This window comes from Peromyscus maniculatus, chromosome 14 (assembly GCF_049852395.1).
Source record: "Peromyscus maniculatus bairdii isolate BWxNUB_F1_BW_parent chromosome 14, HU_Pman_BW_mat_3.1, whole genome shotgun sequence".
Taxonomy (NCBI): domain Eukaryota; kingdom Metazoa; phylum Chordata; class Mammalia; order Rodentia; family Cricetidae; genus Peromyscus; species Peromyscus maniculatus.
In genome coordinates this window covers 14076063-14098590 of record NC_134865.1, presented here as the reverse complement: position 1 = coordinate 14098590, position 22528 = coordinate 14076063, and the positions used below count along the sequence as shown (strand labels likewise).

Here is a 22528-nt window from a genome sequence, read left to right as displayed (position 1 = left end):
CTTCCTTACAAATAATATGGGGCTTAATAAAGCTCTCACCTTCTGTTCTCTGTATGCCAAGCAGAATTTTTCTGAAATGTATTTGTGTTTCAGAAGCTGTATTTCAAACCATACTTAAGTCGAAACAATGAAATGCACTGAAACAAAATATGTTGTGATGGTTTTAAAAACGGGGGCAGAGTTCAATTTCTGAGCCTCGATTGTTTTATCTGTAAAGTGCAGATAACATTTTGTTAAGTTCTTGGGGTACTTCAAGCCCTCAACCAGTGTGTATATGGCATATAGCATGTGTATAGAACTGAGTGTTTGTTTTCTAATTCTGAAAGACAAATGACCACATCCTAGCGGTTCAAAACTACCCCCTTTACAGTCTCCATAAGGTCAGGATGTGGCCCAGACAAGTCTTCTGCTTCAGGCAGAAGTTGCAGGCAAGATGTTGCTCCAACTGTTCTAGTCTGTAGGCTTGACTGGGAAAGAAATCTCTTCCAAAGTAACTCAAGAGCTAGGCAGAATTCACTTACTGTGGCTCTAGGAGCAGGAATCCAGGCTCCTTATCGGTGGATGGCCAAGTCCTCTGAGTTGCTCACTATGTGCATGTCCACAGTGCTGCTGTTTACCGAGGTAGCAACACGTGACTCTCACATTACATAACACAGTCACAGGTGGACACCATGCCACCTTTATCATATTCCGTGGCTATGAACAAGCCATAGATCCTGTCCACACTCATTGGTGAGCACCAGGGTGTAGCTGAAGCTTTCTTGTGTCCCAACTGGCCAGCGGTTGGGACAAATCTCTCCCACTTGCATCCACCAAGTAAACACACAGGGGCTTATATTAATTAAAACTGCTCGGCCATTAGCTCAGGCTAACTACTGACTAGCTCTTACCTTTAAACTCAGCCCATTTCTGTTAATCTATATGTTCCATGGCTTTACCTGTGTGCCATTACACGGTGCTCCCTGGACCGCAGGGCTGCCGTCTCCTGACTCAGCCTTCCTCTTCCCAGAATTCTCCTCGTGGCTTATCCCGCCTATACTTCCTGCCTGGCTACTGGCCAATCAGTGTTTTATTAAACCAGTGTGAAAAAGCATTACCCCACAGTACCAGGGAGCAGAGATCACTAGGGACTCACCTAGAGTCTGTGTGCCACCTGTAGAAAATTAACGAGTGAGTGAATGTGTGAGCAATAAGTAAATACTTAAGTGAAACTGGGTGTGAACAATATACAAATCACAAACCCTTTGAATAGCAAAAAACAACAACAACAAAAAATAACCAGCTAAATGCAGAATAAATGGAGTTGAAGAACAAAGTGCCAGGTGAGCATCATTCAACCTTCATGAAGATACTGTACTTAGGAGACTTAGGAGACACAGGCTTTGGGATCCAGGAAATGTCAGAGTAAATTCTCAGAGTAAAGAATGGGATCCTAAAAGAAAAACAGAGCTTTTCAGTCCCTCTTCAAAGTGGTTTTCTTTTCCTAAAACTGGACCAAAAGGAGAAATTGGAAGTGAAGTAAAAATGATCAAATATTTTACACACATTTTTACTTTCAAAACAGTAAAACTAATTAACAATAAAAGCAAAGTACAGGTAAAAACCTAGAGTTAACCTTCTCCAAGCACGTGGAAATGTATTGAAATAAACATTTGAACACCATCAATACCCCAGTGGGTAAAGGGGCAAAGGGCATGGTTATGTGATTTGTGCCCAGGAACGTAAGTAATAAAATTTGCAAATAGTTTACACCTAATAGAGGGGCCAGTGAGATGGGTCTGCAGGCAAAGGAACTCTCTATGCCAGCCTGACAACCTGAGTTCCAAGTCTGACCCCTGGAACCCACCTAAAGATGGAAGGAGAGAACAAACTCCACCCAGCTGTCCTCTGACCTCCACGTGGGCACCATGGCATGTTGCTCTCCATCATGTACATGCACACATATACACACACATACACTAAACAAATATTTAAAGACTAAATAAAATCTAATATAAATAAAATAGGTCAAAAGCCTTATATAAAGAAAATTAAGCATCAATCCATGGTTTTTACTAGCTGGTGACTGTGAGGAATTAAACAGCAAAATCAATTACATTAGTGTTATTCACCAAACCCCTGGCACAGCTCACCCCGGGGCAGAGGGGTCTTTGATGATAATTAACTCTCAGTCAGTCAGCGGTGGGGGAGCGATAATCAATAACTGCCATCTCCAGATAACCAGAAAATTGCTCCGGGGATCACAGGTTCAGGGTAACGTGGAGTTAACAGTGGAGGGGAAACTACTCGGTTTCTTTCAGGTGAACGCGTGCTCATCCCGTGGGTGGAAAACAGCAAAGCAGAGATAGATTGGTCATCCTCAGGAAGAACAGGAAACCAGGCAGTGAGGTGGACCCCACGTGACGTCCACGCTCTATTTTTTTTTTTTTTTTAAATATTCTTGTAGTATCTGCTTCCTTTGCAGTAGGAGGACAAACATCACTCCCGGACATCCCCTGCCCACCTCCATCCTCCACCCCACACAGGGATGATGACAGGGTTTTGTTCTTTCCTCTGCCTTAGGCCTGTGCAGGATAGACTGAATATTAGTTTATTTGTGTCAGGGACAGGAACGGAAAGGTTAATAAGTAAAACATTTGTTGTTGCCATTAAAGTTTTTTTTTTCTCTTCAGTAGGAATAAAACAGACAGAGATGGAATTATTGCTGGACTCCAGATGAACTTTCTTATGGGGTCAGAGAGCGTGGACACTTGTGAGGCAGCCAGAGCATGAGGTAATAGCTGGACACCTGTGGGTTCTGTGTATCAACAGGTGGTACGTGATTTTTCCAAGAGGTTTGTCATGAGTGGAACCTGTGGGTTCACAACACAACGCCGGACTTACTGACTACACGAGACTCAATAACTTCTTCAAGCCAGTGTGGGCCACCACCCTCTGTGATTAAGGGCAGAACTAGTCTGGGGCCTGAGGCGGGGCTAGGGGACAGAAAGGAGACATAGCAATGTCAAGTCAAAAGGACATGGGGACAGAAGTTAGAAACCAGAGGCTGCAGTGCCTCTCCGAGAGCTGCTACAATGCTCTGGAAGAGAGAAGGAATACGTTACAACACAGGCCTTCATGAGCGTGAGCAGACCACAGATTTGTTCACTACATTTGGCCTCAGTAAAGACTGCATGCCTCCCTTGGTCCCCTCTCATCTGCTCCCCTTCTAAGTCTGTATAAGAATATCCTTTGGTCTTCAGCCTTTAAGCATAGTTGCCCAGGTGGTTCATCCACGGGGTAGATTTAATAATGCTTGTCTGTGCCTCGTGAATCCTCAACATGTATGCTTCTATCAGTATGCCTTCCTTGGACTAAATTTTGAAGCATACAAATTTGATCTACTGCTCAATTAGCATATAAATACAATAAACAATCACCAGTTTGATGTGCTTAGGCTAAAGAAGTCACTAATACTAACAAACTATAAAATGTCAGTGAGATTCATTAACCCATTCTTTTTGTAGTGATATCAATGGGATTGAAAAGTTAATCTGTTGATGAAAAAAATAACAAATATCACTTCTAATTCTTAATGTGAAAGTAGCTTCCTTATTCCTCTTTAAAACGTTTGCAATGATCCCATTATTACTAACTGAGTATAGCAAAACAGTGTGAACAAAGATGTGCAAACATGCAGGTGCCTGGATATGGAAAAATAGTCCAGTAAAGCATAGAGTATCAATAAAGTGGAGTATATAGACATTATCAAAAAATGATAGTTGCAGCCTGGCATAGTGGTGCATGTCTTTAATCTCAGCACGTGGGAGGCAGAGGCAGGAGGATCTCTGTGAGTTTGGCATCACATAGGAGTTCCAGGAAATAGCAAGTCTACACAGCAAATTCCAAAACAGCCGGGACCACAGAGAGAGACCCCGCCTCAAACAAAACAAAAAGTTAATGAGGGCCAAAAAGGTGGCACAGTGGTTAAGAGGAGAGGACACAGGGCCAGTTCCCAGCACCTGCACTGGGCAGCTTATAACTGCCTGTACGTCCAGTTCCAGGAAATCTCACACTCTCTTCCAGTCTTCAAAGATACCTGCACGCACAGGGTGCATATACACTTGAGCATATACACACATATACATAAAATAAATCTTTTAAAAATAGTTACAAACTGTAATGGAAAAAATATTGCTTAGCTTATATTGAGACAGTGGTTAACAAAAGAACATGCAATGTTTTCAACCATGTGTTCCTGAAGCTCAGCGAAGAATTGAAAGAAATAAGTGCAAAAAGAAGTGAGGAGCGTACTAAATGATGCCATGAACGTGGCTTAGAGGTGAGCAATGAGGAAATAGGATGCATCGTGTGGAAATAAGTAAAGGAAATGAATGAGTGCCGAGCAAAGCTTCAAACCCCATTAATAACTGTCATTGATGATTAAAGATAACAGCTATACCAAGACTATCTGGAGAAGAAGGCCTCTTTCTGCAGTGAATGGAAACACCCCATCTCAACTTAGTAAAGGAAAGAGAAAGCCAGGATGTTGTGAGAAGTTCTAAGAGAGTACACAAAATGACTCAAATCTAATGAGGGACCTATCACTGAAAAACATGGCTGAAGATGAGAAAATCAGTGATGTGGAGTCGGACGTGGTGCACGTTTGTAACTCTGGTACTTGCAAGATGGGGAAAGCAAGATTATGGTGACTTAGAGGCCAGCCTGGGGGATACAGCAAGAGCCTGACCCCCCCCCACACACACACACATACACACATCCAAAATAAATGCGTGTGTATGTATGACACGAGGCACCCTGTTTGACACACTCGTGGGAGTCAAAGGGAAGAAGACAGAAGACCCAGCTCTTCAAGTTCCCAACCCCAGTGCCCACCTGGAAATTCATAGGTAGCTTTATAAACTACAGAAGTGAAACTAGAGAACAAACCAGAGCATGCAAATCAATGGCAGATAAAACAAAACAAAATGGGGCAGGCAGTGCACAGAGAACAGAGGAACCGGCAGTTACCAAGCAGCCTCACACTTAGTGCTTTACATCACGCTTAGTGCTTTACGTCACGCTTAGTGCTTTACGTCACTCTTAGTGCTTTACGTCACTCTTAGTGCTTTACGTCACACTTAGTGCTTTATGAGGCCTTCTTCCCTCAGCCCCTCAGGACAGTTCTCACGTTTCTCCATCAAGCTCCTGCCTTCTTCCTTCTCCTGAAAGATCAACCATTCCACTGATGCATCTTAGGAACATTAGATATTCTTCATGCCTTACCCCTTCCAGCGGCTGCATGCCTCTAGTCTGTCCTTCAAGCTCTCTGATGGCCTGCTGTGGTCCTGTCATGTCCCCGGACTCCTCCACCCTCACCATCTGGCTCACCTGCTGCCATCCCTTTTAAACAGCTTTCTCCAGTTACCAGAGGCATCCATGTGGGCAACAATAGTGGCGTGCTTTGCATTCTTGGCCTCACATGAATGTCATTGAGACACTTCCACTTCTGAGACTCAGGCTTACAGTTCCCTGTCTAACAGGGGACATCTCATAATATCTTGAAACCACCTCTGTTCCACATTCTTTCTTTCGATAATGTTCACATACATAAATGTGAATTGTTAAGAAAACTACTGTGAACAAGCACAGTGGTGCACACCTTATCCCAGCACTAGGAGACAGATCTCTGAGTTCGAGGCCAGGCTGGTCTACAGAGTGACTTCCAGGACATTCAGAGCTGCATAGTGAGATCCTATCTTGAATACAGCCAAAATAATAAAAGAATAAGAAAAAACTACTCTGAAATGAAAAATAAGATAAGAATATACATTAAAAATCAAAGAGGAGGGACTGGAGAGATGTCTCAGAGGTTAAGAACACTGGCTTCTCTTCCAGAGGACCCAGGTTCAATTCTCAGCACCCATATGGTGGCTCACAACTGTCTGTCACTCCAGTTCCAGGGAATCTGACATCCTCACACAGACATACATGCAAATGAAACACCAATGCACATTAAATAAAAATAAATAAATTTAAATAAAACTAAAAAGATTCTATTCTGAGATAGACTTGCAGGTGATAACCTTTTGTCCCAATTAGTTTTTATTTAGATTTACTCTATTATTTTATATGTATGAGTATTTTTCCTGCATAAGTATGTACACTACTTGTGTGCCTAGTGCCCAAGAAGGTCAGAATAGAACATCAGATGCCCTGGGAATGGAATCACAGATGGGTATGAGCACCATGTGGGTGCTAGGAATTGAAGCCAGGTCCTCTGCAAGAGCATAAAGTTCTCGTAGCCACTGAGCATCTCTCCAGTCCTTTTTTTTTTGGTTTTTCGAGACAGGGTTTCTCTGTGTAGCATTGCGCCTTTCCTGGGACTCACTTGGTAGTCCAGGCTGGCCTCGAACTCATAGAGATCCGCCTGCCTCTGCCTCCCCAGTGCTGGGATTAAAGGCGTGTGCCACCACTGCCCGGCTCCAGTCTTTTTTTGGCTTCAATTTAAAGAATATAAACTATTCTGAGAACATAAATTATGGCTCTTGTTTGTACCAGATGACCCCAGACTTCAATTTTTAGACATAAACCTAGAAAAAAACATCTTAGCTCTGAACCATTTATAATTAATTTTTTATTGAAATAGAAATTCATATAACATTCAGTTAGCCATTGGAAGTTATTTGTTCAGTGATGTTTAGTACGTCCATAATATTGTATAGCCACCATATCTCTCTCTAGTTCCCAAATGGTTTTTTTTACCCCAGAACATCCTGTGGTCTTTAAAGTAATCACTCCCTATTTCTTCTCCCCATCTCCTGGAACCCCAAAATCTGTTTTAAGTTCAAATGGAGCATATTGGACATGTAGATGGCATTGTAATTGTATCCTTTAGGGTAAACTACGGGTCCAGCTCCAGTTGGATGAGTGAGCATTTAATATCCTTGGAGCTCTGATCTGTAATCACTTCTTAATCTTCCTTTCCCCCACCTCCCAGGTCACATGGCAAGCAGGGCTCATGTCTGAGCTGTTCGTCACTGGGTATGATGCATGCTTTATAGTGAATGGCACATTGTATGCTCCATATTTGTGAGATTCACTTAGAATTAATTCAACCCAGAAGCTGAGTAATCCAGCTAAGAGCACACAACTCATAAATCATGAGTCACAATTCAAGCTTCAATCCCTCCCTTAGCATCCTGAGCAAAATATGAGAGCTTGTTTGAAAGGTGTGGCATTGTTTAATCTTGCTAAGAACCCTATAAGATAAATGCTATTATTAGACCATAAAGTTGAGGTGGGAGGTGGAGATGCTTATATCCAATCCAAGAAATAACAAGAAATCAAGATGAGGCCTTGCAGTCCAGTACTTATTTAGTCAAATTATTAAAAATTACCATCATTTCATTGCATTAGTTACAGCTTTTAGGAAGAGAAATCAGAAAGAGTGTGGGACTTAGAGAGGGCGGAGGACACCAAGAAAACAGGGCCCTCTAAATCAACCTGAGCAAAGCTCATGTGAACTCACAGAGGCTGAAGCAGCATGCACAGGTCCGCAGCGGTCTGCACTGGGCCCTCAGTGTGTATATGATGGCTTCCACATTTAGTGTTTTTACGGGATTCCTGAGTGTGTAAATGAGTGGGTCTCCGATTCTTGTGCCTTCTCTTAGGTTCTTTTTCTGCTGTTGGTGTGATAGTTTTTGTTTTATCTTATTATATTTTATTTTGTTATATTTTTTAAATAAATAAAAATACAGGTGAATATTCCCTATAAAAATATTTCTAAAATACATGGAATTGGCTAGCCATAATGGAACACTCCTATGATTTGGCTTGAAAGGTGAGGGGAAGAGGGTCAGGAGTCCAAGGTTATTCTCACTTACATAGCAAGATTGAGGCCACCTGGACTACAAGAGACCCTGTCTGGAATGAGCGAATGAATGGATGAATGAAATACATGGAGTTGAGTTTGTTTTCAGTGCCTTTGTTGTCTCAACCCATATAGGAACAGTGATCGTACATGTAGAGTTCTTATGAATTGAGTAGGTAGTAGACATTTAAAATTCTACTATAGAGACCAGCAAGATGTCATGGTAAGGGCCCTTGCCCTCAAACCTGATGACCTAAGTCTGATGTCTTCATTCTGCGTGGTATGAGGAGAGCTCTAGTTCTATGTGGTGGAAAGAGAGAATGAACTCCTGTAAGCTATCTTTTGAGCTCTACTCGTGAGTCATGGTATGTGTGTTTCCAAATGTACAACTACACATACACACTAAATAAAAAAAAAAAAACCCTCTAAACTCTCTCCTGGGGATTGGAGATGCAGCTCAATAGCAGAGCATTTTATTAGTGTGCATGAGGCCAGAAATTCAATTCTTAGCACTGCAATATATAATAATATATACATAAATTACATACATACATACATACATATGTATATGGGTATGTGTGACTACCTGTAATTTTTGTCTTGACCATGATCTCCCTCATCATCATCAACAAACACTACTAACATCTAGATAGAACTTGAAATTTATAAATTATTTCTCCATGTACTTTCTTGCTGTATAGTTACCGTAATATCCCTGTTTGATTTTTGTTCAGCTGTTTGGTTTTTCAAGACAGGGTTTCTCTGTGTAGCTCTGGCTGTCCTGGAACTCACTCTAGACCAGGCTGGCCTTGAACTCACAAAAGATTTGCCTGCCTCTGCCTCCCTGAGTGCTGGAATTAAAGGTGTGTGCCCCCACCACCTGGCAACATGCCCGTTTTATTGAAAAGGAAATGAGGCATCATGAGGGCTAAATGGTCTGCATGGGATCTCACAGCTAGTTGAAGTAAATCACTCTCAAATCTGCCAATTCTACGTGTTTTGTTTCCTAGTCTACCATGTTGATATTCCATTTCTTCGGTTGCTGGACACTTGTAGGGCTCTCAGTTGGCCTCACTTAGAAAATAGTAAATCAAACCTTAGAGAACCCAACTTCCCTAAGCTCTAAAAGACCAATCCATGAGAGCAGACTTAAGCTGAGAAGGGTTCTCCTCACTCATGTCACATCTGAGTGCTCTTTGAAAAGTGGTACCAAACATTAAGAACATGCTTTCAAAGAATTAGCACTGCATTCAAATTCAAGGAGAGAGAGAGAAACAAAACAAAATAAAAACAAAGAAAATGTCTTCTCGGCACTACAACTAGTGACATGGCAACCTCTCTCCATTTACTGATGTTTAAATTTTTATTTGAAAACATGAACAAATTCTCAAAAGGAAACAAGCCTAAGAAGAAGGGAGTGGGGGAATATGTTACCTTCTGTTTTGTTACTATATTGAAATGTCCAAAGCTGGGTACGTTTTTAAAGAAAGGAGGTTTATTAAGCTCATAGTTCTAAAGACTCCATAGCACAATGAGTTCCTCTGTAGTCAACTTCCATCTTGGAGGGAAGCTCATGAAGACATAATATGTTCTAAGGGAAGATGCAATGTGCTGTCTTGCAGCAAAGTCATGAAGTTCAGGAAGTAAACAACTCAAAAGCTCCAGGAAATCCCTAAAACTGACCAGATTCACTGGATTCCTCCCTCTGCCAAACACATATAAGCAGTAAGGACTGCTGAGAGACACTTAGAGAAGCTGAGATGTCTGGAAGAAGCAGAGTCCAGCTAAGCTCGATGGAAGAGGCACAGGCCAGTTTAACTACCTGTAAAGAATACTCTCCAATCTCCAGTCTCACAACTGTCTAAGGTTGTGCAGTGTCCTCCAGGATTCCAATTTTCATGATCTTGCACCCATGCTGGGGTAGACTTTGGTGATGCAGCTGTCTTGGAGTTACTTCTGCCTCTGTAAGTAATCCCAATAAAACACCCTGGTTCACCAATTGGACTTTGATGATATCCTCACTTTGGTCTGTGCTGGTTCCCTATCTGGGGATGGGAGGTAATATGTTTGTTCATTTCTTCCCAAGTTTGAGCACTGTCAAACACACCACAGCTCTGGCTTCAGCTCAGCTCAGCTCTAGTGAGGTCCCCTTGGAAGTCAGTACCAAAATAGTGAGACCATTTCTGAAGAAAGGAGATGGTATCCTAGGATAGGAAGTTATAGAGCAATTTAAGAGCTCAGAGGTTGGCCTTGCTCTTACAATAACCCACTCTCACTAGAACTAACCCAGAGTTCATAAGAACTGTCATAATCCCATCCAAGCACAATACAGTCAATGGCCTAACAGCCTCTCATGAGGTCCTACTTCTTAAAGACCCCACTGCCTTTCCCTGGCTGCAGTGAAGACTAGGCTTCCACCATGTGATTACTGGGGAACAAACTGCATGCAAAACATAGCAATCAGTATATAATATAAGTCAGATCACCATGCTTGACTGACATTTGGATTTGGGGGTTTCCAGTCTTCCAGGCATCATCCTTTAAAGAACAAGCACATACGTGTTCAAGTGAATGGCTGCATGATTGAGAGACCTCAAGTTAAGCTATGGAAGTCAGGGAAGGAGTTAGGTAGGAACTCTTCAGAACCCCTAGGGTAGGGTTGCCATGTCTAGAAAAGAACATCCGTGCAAAGTGTTCAGTGATAGTTGATTTTCTAATAACTGTACTCAATGTCTGGAATATAATTTTATATGAAAAATATTCATTGCTGATCTGAAATGAAAGTTAACTAGGCAATCTTGTACTTTGTCTGGCCACTCTGCCCTAAGAATAGTCCTGTGTCGAGCTCCAGGGATACTTGCTGTGGATAAAAACTCGAACTGAGTTACTGTGAGCAGGTCTGAATTAAGTCCTTGGGTGTACACATACATCTTTTTAACGTGTTTCATCATCTGCTTGAACCTTTTGTCTTTGATTGAAAGTCACTGTAAACTAATGCTTGAATACCACAGCGTTAATCACAAGCCTCTTGAAGTATTTTCATATTGTGTATAATAAATGCCCATATACTTAGGATTTAAGTAAGAACTACTTACCACAATATTTAGTTAAAATTACAAAGTGAGTACAAATTAAGCCATCATTTTGTTAAGGTTTACATTATAAGTCTGATTTAATTTCCTCATGTTTTTCTATGTATGTTTGTATAACTGTTGTGCTAAGACTTTCACTGATAAAGTATTTCAAATTAGCTGCTAGAAGAAATACATTTAAGGAGTTACAACTGATGTACATTGGGACTAAACACCTACAATCAGAGTTGTTTCTCACCTGAGTCCCTCTTACTGATGTTATGTAACAAATGGTCCTGATTGCTGGCAATAACTCACTTAACAGGCTCGCATTTACACGGTAAGCTCATAAAAATAAAATAATGTACCACTAGTTTTCCTGAAAAGAAGCCAACACGAGATGTGGGCTGGATAAACTCCATGGACATTTTATCACTTCTGAAGTTCTCATACGACTGGGAAACACACGTTTGTGAGAGGTGGTGGTGGTGGCATTCAGTGGGGTGAGCGCAAGGAAGGAAACAGGAGTCATCATCTTTATGATCGCCAACCTCCATCCCCCCAGCCATCCAGCACCAGTGTCCTAGAAAACCAAGCCTATCTGTTAGGCAGAGTGTTGGGGCAGGGCAGGGAAGCTGAAAAGCCAGGAGAGTAGCCGTAAGGAGACCCAATGAAGAGACAGACAGGGACCTGGAGTTTTCTTCATTTTTGTCCTTGTGTGACTTGTGGGATGAGTTTGAATTTTCACATTCATTTGACAATGTCATTTACAATCCTGAAATCATCAGCATCTTTTCCCCATTTTTTTAAATTCTGTACGCCCTTCTTATAAAATATCCTAATTTCAGTTCATGGAAGAGTCTAAAGAATTCTCCAGATCTAATTTCATCCCAATACCTCTCCCCAGATCACCTTAATGTGATGTTCTGAGAAATTTGTGGAGCACATTGTTATTGAGAAGAGCAGCGTCTTGGTGGTAAGGTAGCTAATTCCTCTTTTTTGCAACTCAGCGTAAGACTTTTATTTAAAGTTTGAAGAAGAGAACATTCACATTGTTCATCTTGGGAGCTTCAACAGGTTAGCTCAAGGCATGGGCAAATCATGAGTTCACATGGGAAACCTCAGGGAGTCACTTAGAATGAAGCCTGAGCTCTACTCTTAATACTCTTATCCTGTCTTAAGATGTGCCCTGCTCATGATAAATAGCAACTTTGAGAACTTTGTATAGTATTCTTTCCCCAAGACCTGCTCAAGACAGACAATGGGTTTATGGGTAAGTAAGAAAAATCCAGGGCTCATCCGTCTTCGGCTTAGAGCTTCTTCATCCAGTTAAATTCTGTATCCCGTGTTAATGTAGCCAAGCACTTCCAAATGCCTCAGGAAACAGTCTGTGAAGGAGGGATTTGATTTTAAAACTTAACAATATTTAATATGATGCTTTTTATAGATAACATTCAAGTGGTTGAAAAGCTAAAATGGCCTGCCCCTCCCTGGGATTCCTAAGCAGCCAACAGTTCCCCTCAGGATTCATAAGCAGTTACTGGTTTCTGAGGAGAGGGATACATTTTCTTCAGTGGTGTAGCCACAGTAAGTTGCTCATGTTCCATCACCCATAATCCTGTTAGCAACCAGAATGAAACATATGGGGGTGGGGAGAGAGAGAGAGAGAGAGAGAGAGAGAGAGAGAGAGAGAGAGAGAGAGAAGTGGGGTGCAGACTAGTTGGGGCAGAAGGAAGGCGGTCAGTGAAAATGGAGGGGAGCCAAAAGAGAGTGAATATAGCAAACATGAAAACACATTATGTATAGTTAATATATGATAATAAAAATATACCCACGTTAGAAGAGGAAAATGATAAAATTAAAATAACACAAAGAAATATAGGTTGAAAGGTTACATTTAACCCCTCACTCAAATGCCCACTGTAAGCTAGCTCTTACTGTGTTTTTTTTTTTTTCTGGCGGGGGGAGCGTGGGAGGCCTTCCAATGTTTTTATATGTAGTCACATGTCATTTAATGATAGGGATTATTTCTGAGAAATGTATCACTAAGCAATTTTGCCTCCAAGTGAACCATATAAAGTGTTCTTGCTCAGACTAACTTGACAAGTCCCCTTAAGGCAGGCAGAAAATGAGATGAACATGAAAGCCACTTCTAGAGTGAAATGGAAACCTGTTTTATAGCACACTCTTTCTTACTAAGGAGGAAAAAGTCTAGCATAGCAAATACATAATCATATCAACGATATCCAGTATTACACATTATACGTCATATAGCCGTCAGCACAGTAGGTCTGTCTGCACCAATGTGATTACAAGCGTGAGTTACTGTGTCATAATGGAGAAGATATCTCTAGGCTGTAGGAACTTTCCAACTCCATGGTAATCTATGGGACTGCCACCATATCTTTTTAAATAACAACCCATCATTAACTGAATCACCTTCAGCATAGGCCTATAAATATGAATAGGCATTAATACACATTATTTCACCGTTGTTTTTTTTCTACAGAAGAAAGCATACATTATACATGTTACCTTGTTTGCTTTTTTGTTTTTCTTTTGAGACATGTTTTCTCTGTGTAGCCTTGCCTGTCCTGGAACTCGTTCTGTAGATCAGGCTGGCCTCAAACTCACAGAGATTCACTTGACTCTGGCTCTGAATGCTGGGATTAAAGATGTGCGCCACCACCACCCGGCCACCCGGCCACCCGGCCACCCGGCCCATTGTTTGTTTTTATCATGTGAAACTTATCCTGGGTCACTCAGTGCTATTCCCTGGAGAGTATCTCCTAATTGACCGATTGTCCTTGTCAATAATCAAAAGGTCCCTTAACTCTTACTGTACATACAATGCTGCATTGAGTCTGCCTTTTGTTCATGCACAGGTACAGCTGTAGGGTGTTTCCAGAATTGAGAGGTCATAGAATTTTAATTTGGATATTTTTAACACTTACCAAAGAGTGGCCTACATCTGGTTATTTGGTTACTGCTGTCTGTCTCCGTGTGATTTTATAAGCTTCTGGAGCAGTAGTTCTCAATCTTCCCAATGCTGAGACCCTTTAATACAGTTCCTCATGTTGTGGTGACCCCCAACCATAAAATTATTTTTGTTGCTAGTTCATGACTATAATTTTGCTCCTGTTATGAATCATAATGTGAATATCTGTTTTCTGGTGGTCTTAAGGGACCCCTGTGAAAGGGTCGTTCGACCTCCGAAGGGACAGAGACCCACAGTTTTCACCGTAGTGCCTATTATGTTAATGCTGAATACAAACTAGATGTCCTACTATAAATATAATTTCCACAAGACTGGCATAACCCTTAAACTTAGCGGCTAGGTTCAGGTGTGGATTGGGGGCATTTCTGAGTTTATATTTCAAGATGAAAACAGGCCTGATAGAGATGAAAGTCCTGGATAAGGAGTGGCGGTTTCAAGGATAAGGCTAACTCTTCAATCCAGGGACCGGGTCAATGTCAGGTAAGCCTCTAGGTTAATTATACACCGAGGCTGAAGGACAAGGTGGAAAGGAAACCTAGAGAACTCCTTCCTGATGAAGCCATGGAGACTGAGAAGAGCACACACTTGGAATTCAAGCCGAGGAGGAGGGAAAACGTGAATGCACCCTTAAAGCAGAACCTGTACAGAGATAGACAGAGGAAGAAGGGGAGAGGAGGGGGCGGCCAGCATGGCTCTAATTTAGCTTCTCCCACGGATCCTCATGGAAGCTCTGGTTTTGCTCCACAGCTCCCACACTTAGGGAAGTTGCTAGTGAAAGGCCTAGGTAAGACAGACCTAACTACTATGCTTCACCCACTCCCTCCAAGAGGAGCATCCCCCCACAGCTCTAGAGGCTCGACCCTAGCAAGGAGGCTGTAACGAATGTTTCTCTTTCTACAAGGTCGTCATCAGTCATTGCAGAAGCCAATGAACTATGTTTAGCCAACTTTGAAAAAATAGCAGGGCAGACAGAGGCATCCCATGTGCAAATCTCATCTCAGCTCTTGCTAAAATCCCTCAGATGCTGCCAGAGAAAGGTGAACCGGTACAACTTCTTTGGTTGTATCAATAAGGGGTAGGGATAACACTTAAAAATTGCAAATGTGTTTTTATCTAGTGATTCCACTTCAAGGAATTAATTCTGTTGGTACACTTATAAAAGTACACATAGTGTGCATGTTTACTGAAGCATAATTTTGAGAGGCAAAAGTTAAATAAAATAACTTTCCATCAGTACGTTAATAGCTTTCTTTTTAATTCATAATGCCATCTTATATAGCATCTTTCACAGCTACTAGAAGAACGAGGCAAACCTCATTGTGTAGAATGGGGAGCAATAGACAACATCATTGAAAAGTGAATAAAAATCAGTAGACTTAAAACAGCCAATGTAGTGTACAATTTTAGTATTTAAAAGAAAGCATGCTTACATGGGAATGAAAAAGTTACCTGTTTAAACATAACCTCTGTAAGAGGTTATTACTAATGGTCATCATTGAGGAACAGGCCTGAGGGAACGAGAGAACACATGGGGTAGTTCTTACTTTAGATGCTTTACATATTGTTTTTGTAGTCACAAAGTTCACTTACACAGGCTATTATTTCTTGAGTTCCTTTGGTGTTTAAGTTATGTGGTGTTTGGTGATCATGTCTGACCCAAAAGAATCATCACTTTCAAAAACTCTATTTAACAGAGGTTCATTATGGCTGAGAAAACAGCTATGGCTAACCTTAACTGAGGTTCACAGAACTGATTTTAACTTTGTGGGTCTATTTTCCTCCCATCCAGCACACGCAGAAAACTTAGTAAAATGTCATGTGGTTATAAAACTGTGTGGTGAGTCTTCACACTCTTCACCAGATTGTATAACTTTAGTATCACCCTTCAATTCCCATATACTTCCATTTCTTACTTACCTGGGCACATATTTTTGGTTTTTGTTTGTTTGGGGTTTTGTTTTGTTTTGTTTTTTGAGATGGGGGTTTCTCTGTGTTGCCCTGGCTGTCCTCAAACTCACAGAGATCCACCTACCTCTTGCCTCCTGAGTGCTGGGATTAAAGGTGTGCACACACCATGACTCAGCTCACCAGGGTACATCTTTTAAAAACATGTTTTTTGAGTCTACCAAGTCGATCACAGTCCTCGGGGGAGGACTTGTCCTGGAGGAGGTGGGAATGGAGGGTGGGCTGGGGGTAAGGGGAGGGCGTGGGAGGGGGGAGAATAGGGGAACCCATGGCTGATATGCAGAACTGAATGGTATTGTAAAATAAAAAATATATATCAAAAAAAAAAAAAAAAAAAAAAAAAAAAAAAAACATGTTTTAGTTCTTCTGTTGTTTCCTGCCAAGTCTCCAAAGCAATTTACTTAAAATAATAGAAGAAATGTGTCATATTTTGCAAGGTCAGGGAGAAGTGACCAAGAAAAGACAATTCCACCGTATGCAAATACCTGCTTTGCTGAAGAAGAGCATGCTCCAAGTAGACTGATTCTGATGTAGACTTTTACATCCTGATAACTGGAGCTATTCAATTCATCCTTGTCCTGTATCTTGAGACAAAAGAGGGAGGAGGAAGAGGGAAAGGGAGAGAAAGAGAGAGGGGGGAGGATGAGAAAATGACAAGGCACAAAAACACACCTGGCCAGTACAATGGGCTCAACATATGTTCTCTTGGGGGCAAGGCTTTAATGAAAAAGTTCAAATGTAGCAGAATATTGTTTGGGGCATCAAGGTGCAGGTCACCTACTTGTTGCTAAGATGATGACATCTTTGCCTGTATTTTAACAAAATTTCAGGGTTGGAGAGTTTTAGCAAATTTACTTTCTGCAGTATGAAAAACATCATAGAGAGTGCAGCGTTTATTTAATTTTCTTGGTGGATTGTGACTCTTCAGTGTGGAAGAGTATTTTGTGTTTATAAATGTAGAGAAGCCTACATTCATATAGTAAGCTGGTGTCTTCATTAAAAGACAACTGATTAAAAGTGGTACATACTTTTAATCTCAGCACTCAGGAAACAGAGGCAGGTGTATCTATGAGTTCAAAGTCAGCCTAGTTGACAGACTGAATTCTAGGACAGCCAAGGCTACACTGAGAAACTCTGTCTCAAAAAACAAAAACAAACCAAAAAAAAGATATAGGCATGTCAAGCATGGAAACAATTTATCTCACTGTAGTTATAGCCAGGTCTAGCTCATGGATGTGAACCAAGCCTTCAATTCATAAATAACCTTAAGCTTTTCCTGGTGAGCTTTGAAGATCAGTGCTGCAGGCTTAGAGAGCTGCTACTCTGCAACTGAGTGCTCAGGCCCAGTGATCACTGGGATAAAGCAAAAGGGGTTAAAAAAATCAGCAAATCAAAAAGAAGGAATAGGAACTAATGCAAAACAAGGAAACACAGTAATAGCCTAGATTTCCTACTTCATTTAATACCCAAATATTCAAGTTCTGCAGTTTAAAAAAAGGAACACAACTTTCCAAGAAAAGTTGCTTCTTCAAAATGGACAGGTTGGAAGCCCACTTGGCAATTCAGTCTCAAGCGTATGTGCTGGTGTGACTTTGAGTTTGAAAACACTGTCCTCCAATATTTAGATCTGAGTTCTTAGAAATAAACGATCTCAAGCAAGTAAAGAAAGCCCAAAGGCACATTGACACTGATGGTTCCAATGGCATATGGGTGAGAGCACATATTTTATTTTACTCCATTCTCTAGAAAGCTTGCACATAAATATACCAAACCAAGCCCACAGGGTTGAGGTAGCTCTTCAGATTTATTTTAGTACAGCCTGTTTTCTTCTTTGAACCACTAATCAACTTTATTAGGCGCCATTTCTACAATTCGAGTCTATTTGTACCAATGTCTTAGCATCCTCATGTCCTCTCATCAGAATACTGGTTAGGCTCCCTAGTGTGAAACATTTATCCAGTTGCTTGCCTGATTACTCACATGTTTTTGAGATTTGTGAAATGTGGCAGATAAACAGGTTTATGCTGCGTGCAACTTGGAGGGCAGCCAATGTCTGCCTGCCTATACAGCGTATTTACTCTCCTTCCCTGAATCTCTCCCATACAGAGAAGCTGTATTTTAAGACTAAAATCAGTGTAGATCGCAATCCAGTAATGTCACTGCAGAAAACAGCAGGTGCCCATCCACTCATTTGCAGTGATTCTTGCAGTGAAGAAAGTGAATCAATGATTCACTCAACAGACAAAGAAACGTCGCAGTGAACATGTGGGGGAAAAAAATCAAATGAGGGGAAAGTAACACTTTTCTCGAGAGGTGTGCCCTGATTTTAAACAGCAAAGCCTCTCGCGAGAAAATTAGGAATGTTTTCAAAGTGTTCCTGCCGCACCTCAGAAAGCTACGGCACGCTCTCTCTCTCCCTGCGTCTGCTGTTTTATTGCTTTTGTGTTGTACTTCTAAAATAAATATCAATAAATCATTGCAGTTAGATACTCTAATATAGACAGAAATGTACTTGACTCCCTACAGTCATTACAATTGGAGGGGACTCTGATTAGGACGCTTTACTTAATTAAGTGACATCGTCTAAAGAGAGTTCTTCCCCCCATTCTCTGTCTAACAGTCTTGTAAAACACCAACAGAGGAAATTCATTCTGTTGTTTGCTTTCTTTATTGTAAATGGTTTCTTCTCATTCATATTTTACAGATGTGGTGTTAATGAAATGGCTAATAAGCCAAAGACTGCTATTCAGCTGCAGCCCTATTTCAGTCAGCCCAAGCTTCATAGACTAGAGACATTGTCTCTTCTGTCCCAGAAAAGTACATGTGTGTATATATACATATATATGTATATATACATATATGTATACATATGGAAGCATATGTAAACTACAATTATGTTGATTTAAAAGAAAAATTTCCAAAATAGCCAGACTTCTTCTAGTTTATATGTATGGTTCAGCAGAAACATTTAAAATCTCTTTCTTTGGGAAAACAGAAAAAAAATTGGGTGACGAATAAGGGATCCTTATGCATTAGATGTTATTTGTAAGGCATTTTGCCTTTACTGAAAGAAGTCATTAAATTTGGATTGCCAATACAAATATGATTATATATGTTTTCTAAATAAAATGTTGTTATGTTGCAACTGAACTCATCCATTTATTGTTTGTTTACCTAATGCTCAAACTGCATGTTTTATTCATAGATGTCTGGGAGAAAAAAATTTTGCTTGATAATCACACCAAGCATATTTAACAAAAGCGATTCTCCTTTTATTAGTGAGCAGGTTTAAGCAGAATGATTTCATTTTTTCCCCATTTTGTTAATTCAGACTCGCAGGATCCTTAGCGGAGAGCTTTTGTTTCTCTCCCCGCTGCCTTTTATACCTTTAATGTATGCATGCCTATCCACTGATGGGAAAATATCATTTCCTGAAACTCCTCCTTGTTCCTTCTTGGCTATTCTCTCCATGGATTTCTCATTTTGCTTAGTGTTCGATAGTTAATTTTGCCAACTCGCTTTATATACAAGATAGATCAAGTGAAGGCAAGTGAGGAACTCGTGGTCCTGTTGAGGGCTTTGAATTTCCTTTCATTAGAGTAAATTTGGATCCTAAGTACATTTATTTACTCGTCCCTTTAAAATAATACATAATTATGCTTCTAGAGAGATTAAAAATGTGTAACATAAAGTAGTAAAGGAAGTGAATATTTATCAGCATCGTGGTATTGTTCTCAATCCTGAGCTCTTTTAATAAAAAATGTTTGCAACTTTAGCAAATTAACAATAGCTTTGCAGCTAAACCAGCACTTTAAAAGCAGTGTTAAATGTCAAAACTTTGTTAAATGAACTCAACTAGCTTGCCACAGACTAACTTCACCTTGATACAATATACAGCTAAAAACTTTGCTGATCTGCAAAATTTAAATGCATATAGGTCTCGAGATACATGACTGGGTATTAATGTATCACATGTAAGAGGCTTTTAAATTAATTGCTTAACTATTTAAAGAATATTTTGTGATATTGATAAGAATCTGCATTGTTTTATATTCATTCCATACAGGTTGGTTATTTTTAAAATCAAATAACAGTCATCATAACAATGCACTTGCTTTAAGTCTGTTTATACGCTTTTGCTTTGATGGCATACCATCTACATAGACCCACTGCCTGAAGACAATCTAAAATATATAATTTTTCCTAATTCCCCAAGTTAAGAAAGCCAAAGAAACAATAAAATAATTTGATCCTGGACTTGCAAGTCCCAGAAGTTGCTTGTAACAGCTTTACTATTTTTCCAAAGGTGCCATTTATTAAAGACCAGCATTACATGAGTTCCAAAGTTATGAAACTTCAGTGTCTTCCTAATATTGTAATCTGGATCATTTTTTAAGGTTCAGTTAACTTACCATCTGTTAAGCAAAGGTCTTTTCTTCAAGCTCTCCAGTTTAAAAGGCGCTCTTGTCCTGACGTGAAGCGGAGGGCATTCCCACCCCTTGAGAAAATTTTTGAGGAACCAAATCACATAAAGTCAATCTGATAGAGATTTTATTCCACCCACCCCCATGTTTGTTTACTTCTTTAAAATTATTTTTAAACCAATTCACTCCCCCACCCACTCACCCAGGACTTGAAGCTGAATGAGAACTGTGTCTAATGAATACCACTGAGGTTAGAGTCGAAACCGAATCATTATCTGGCAGAAGAATGTGAACCCTGTTTCGGCTGAACCAATTATTTTTATCAAATGACTTTTCTACTTAAATTGTTTGCTTTAAAAATGCCGTTTTTTAAAGGTAAGCAGAGTTTTCGTAATGCATATTTTAGACCATGATTACCCCAAATTCCTACAAATCAATGTGTGGGCAACAGAGCAAACTTCGGGCTGATACTTACAGAAACGGCTGTCTGGGAAAGCAGCTAACATTTACAGCCAGCCCTGCAGGACAAATGCAGCCGTCTTGAGTTAAATACAAGTGTTACTGTGTCGTTAATAGGAGAAGGAAATCATATCCCAACATACCTTTATGTTATTATGTGTGAAATGATTATCCAAACTAAAGTATTTGTCTTGAGGCTGGTGATCTGAAGGGTAGGTTTGCTAAGGGTCACAGATGCACCCTCTCGCCGAGCTGGAGAGTAAATCTGTGCAAAGAGGAGAAACAGTTTAATGCTAGGCAGAGGATGGTTCTCAAAACTTGTTTTCTTTCTGCAGGCATATGAGTTTTCAAGAAAGGGAATATTTAGCAAAGGCCTTTTTCTTTCCCTGCTTTTTTTTTTAATTTATTTATTTATTGTTGAGATGGGTTTGGCGAGGAAGAGGGAAAAAGCCACATCTTGTATGAAGTAAGAGGAGACAATATGCAGACCAGAAAAAAAATAAATAAACAAAAGCCAGACAGCTTAGCTTTCCTCCAAAGCGTGTTTCCTTCTACCAGGAGATGGCTGAGGAGTTTGAGAGCAGCTCGTTTGCAAGGACAAGCCATGCTTTGTAAACCCTGGAGACTGGACCATGGACTTCTAACTGAGACATCTCACTGAGAGCAACAGCACCGGTTTTATTGCTGGTGATGCCTCCAAAAAAGGCTGTCTGCTAGCTATTCACAAACTAGCTTTTTAAAGGGGGGCAAACCTTGACAAGAAATGCTTGTCAAAACGTGTGAATATTTTTTCATAGGTTATTTTTTAAAATGTTCTGAAGCCCTTCAGTGGCTCAGAATAGTCTGCCTTTCAGGTTGGATGACGAACAGCAAACCAACACCAGATTTTTTTTTTAATGTAGGATACATGGCAAAACTTTAAATACTACTTACAAGAAACACACTGTTAACTTCATAAAAATAGGATAAAAGCAGTATTTTTCCCTAGCAATATTTTTCCTGAGAATAAGAAATCAACCTAAGGCTAAGTTTTTCTGGGTAAAAGCAAGCACTCAACGAGTTGTGAAAACAGGCCAGTGTTAAGTCCTGTGTCTTCCCTTAAGATAGATAGTGTCAATATTATGTAGTTAACTTAGTTCAGTACTGTGTTAATTATGAGAATAGATGTAATGTGATAACTACTTGCAATATAATAATCATTCATAATACCCCTGTATTCAGTGGCTCAGGATAGGCTCAGGGTTTTTCCCCCACAACTACAACAGTCATACAAAACGCATATAATAATTCAAATTCATAATCTAAACTTTATTTTTAAAATCAGTATTTTTCTCATGCTCAAATACGTAGATAAAATTAAAACAAAACTTTGAGTCAGATTCTCCAAAAGCACACCTAAAACAACATTAGAGGATTTTTGTTTTTCAAGATCTTATTTCCAAACCAGTTACTTAAAAAGAATGAAAGAGGGAAGAGAAATTAAAATGTGTCACGGAGTGTAGTGAGTCAAATATGTCCTTCCTGTCCTTTCTGCAACAACACTGTGGGAAATGAGGACCGTGAAGATCAGATGGTGTACTCGTGTGAAAGGTGTCGCAAAGCATCCCGTTGATTGGTTCTAATTAACTACGATGCTCTTGTGTTCTCAGCTTTAGCCGGGACACACTACACAATGCCTTTTATTTGGCTTTCAATGGATTTTTACTTAATAACAGCTGATCACTATATCTGCAGCCTTTTGGGTTCTTTTATTTCCTAG

The 22528-nt window shown here is 40.3% G+C and overlaps 1 long non-coding RNA gene across 7 annotated transcripts in view; it reads right to left on the bottom strand.

Annotated features, from left to right (window-relative positions):
- Positions 1 to 22528, bottom strand: part of LOC121822325 (uncharacterized) — a 41015-nt gene that overhangs the window by 1116 nt on the left and 17371 nt on the right. For 4 of the 7 annotated variants that reach the window (XR_013044276.1, XR_013044273.1, XR_013044277.1 and 1 more), the window contains 5 exons: positions 20913 to 21034; positions 20786 to 20828; positions 20299 to 20384; positions 16372 to 16470; positions 40 to 12311 (listed from right to left, as the gene is read on the bottom strand). This is a non-coding gene — a long non-coding RNA (uncharacterized LOC121822325). Of the gene's footprint in view, positions 1 to 39; positions 12312 to 15370; positions 15430 to 16371; positions 16471 to 20298; positions 20385 to 20785; positions 20829 to 20912; positions 21035 to 22528 lie in introns of all 7 variants that reach the window. The other 3 variants (XR_006063336.2, XR_013044275.1, XR_006063334.2) reach the window with 3 other exon arrangements.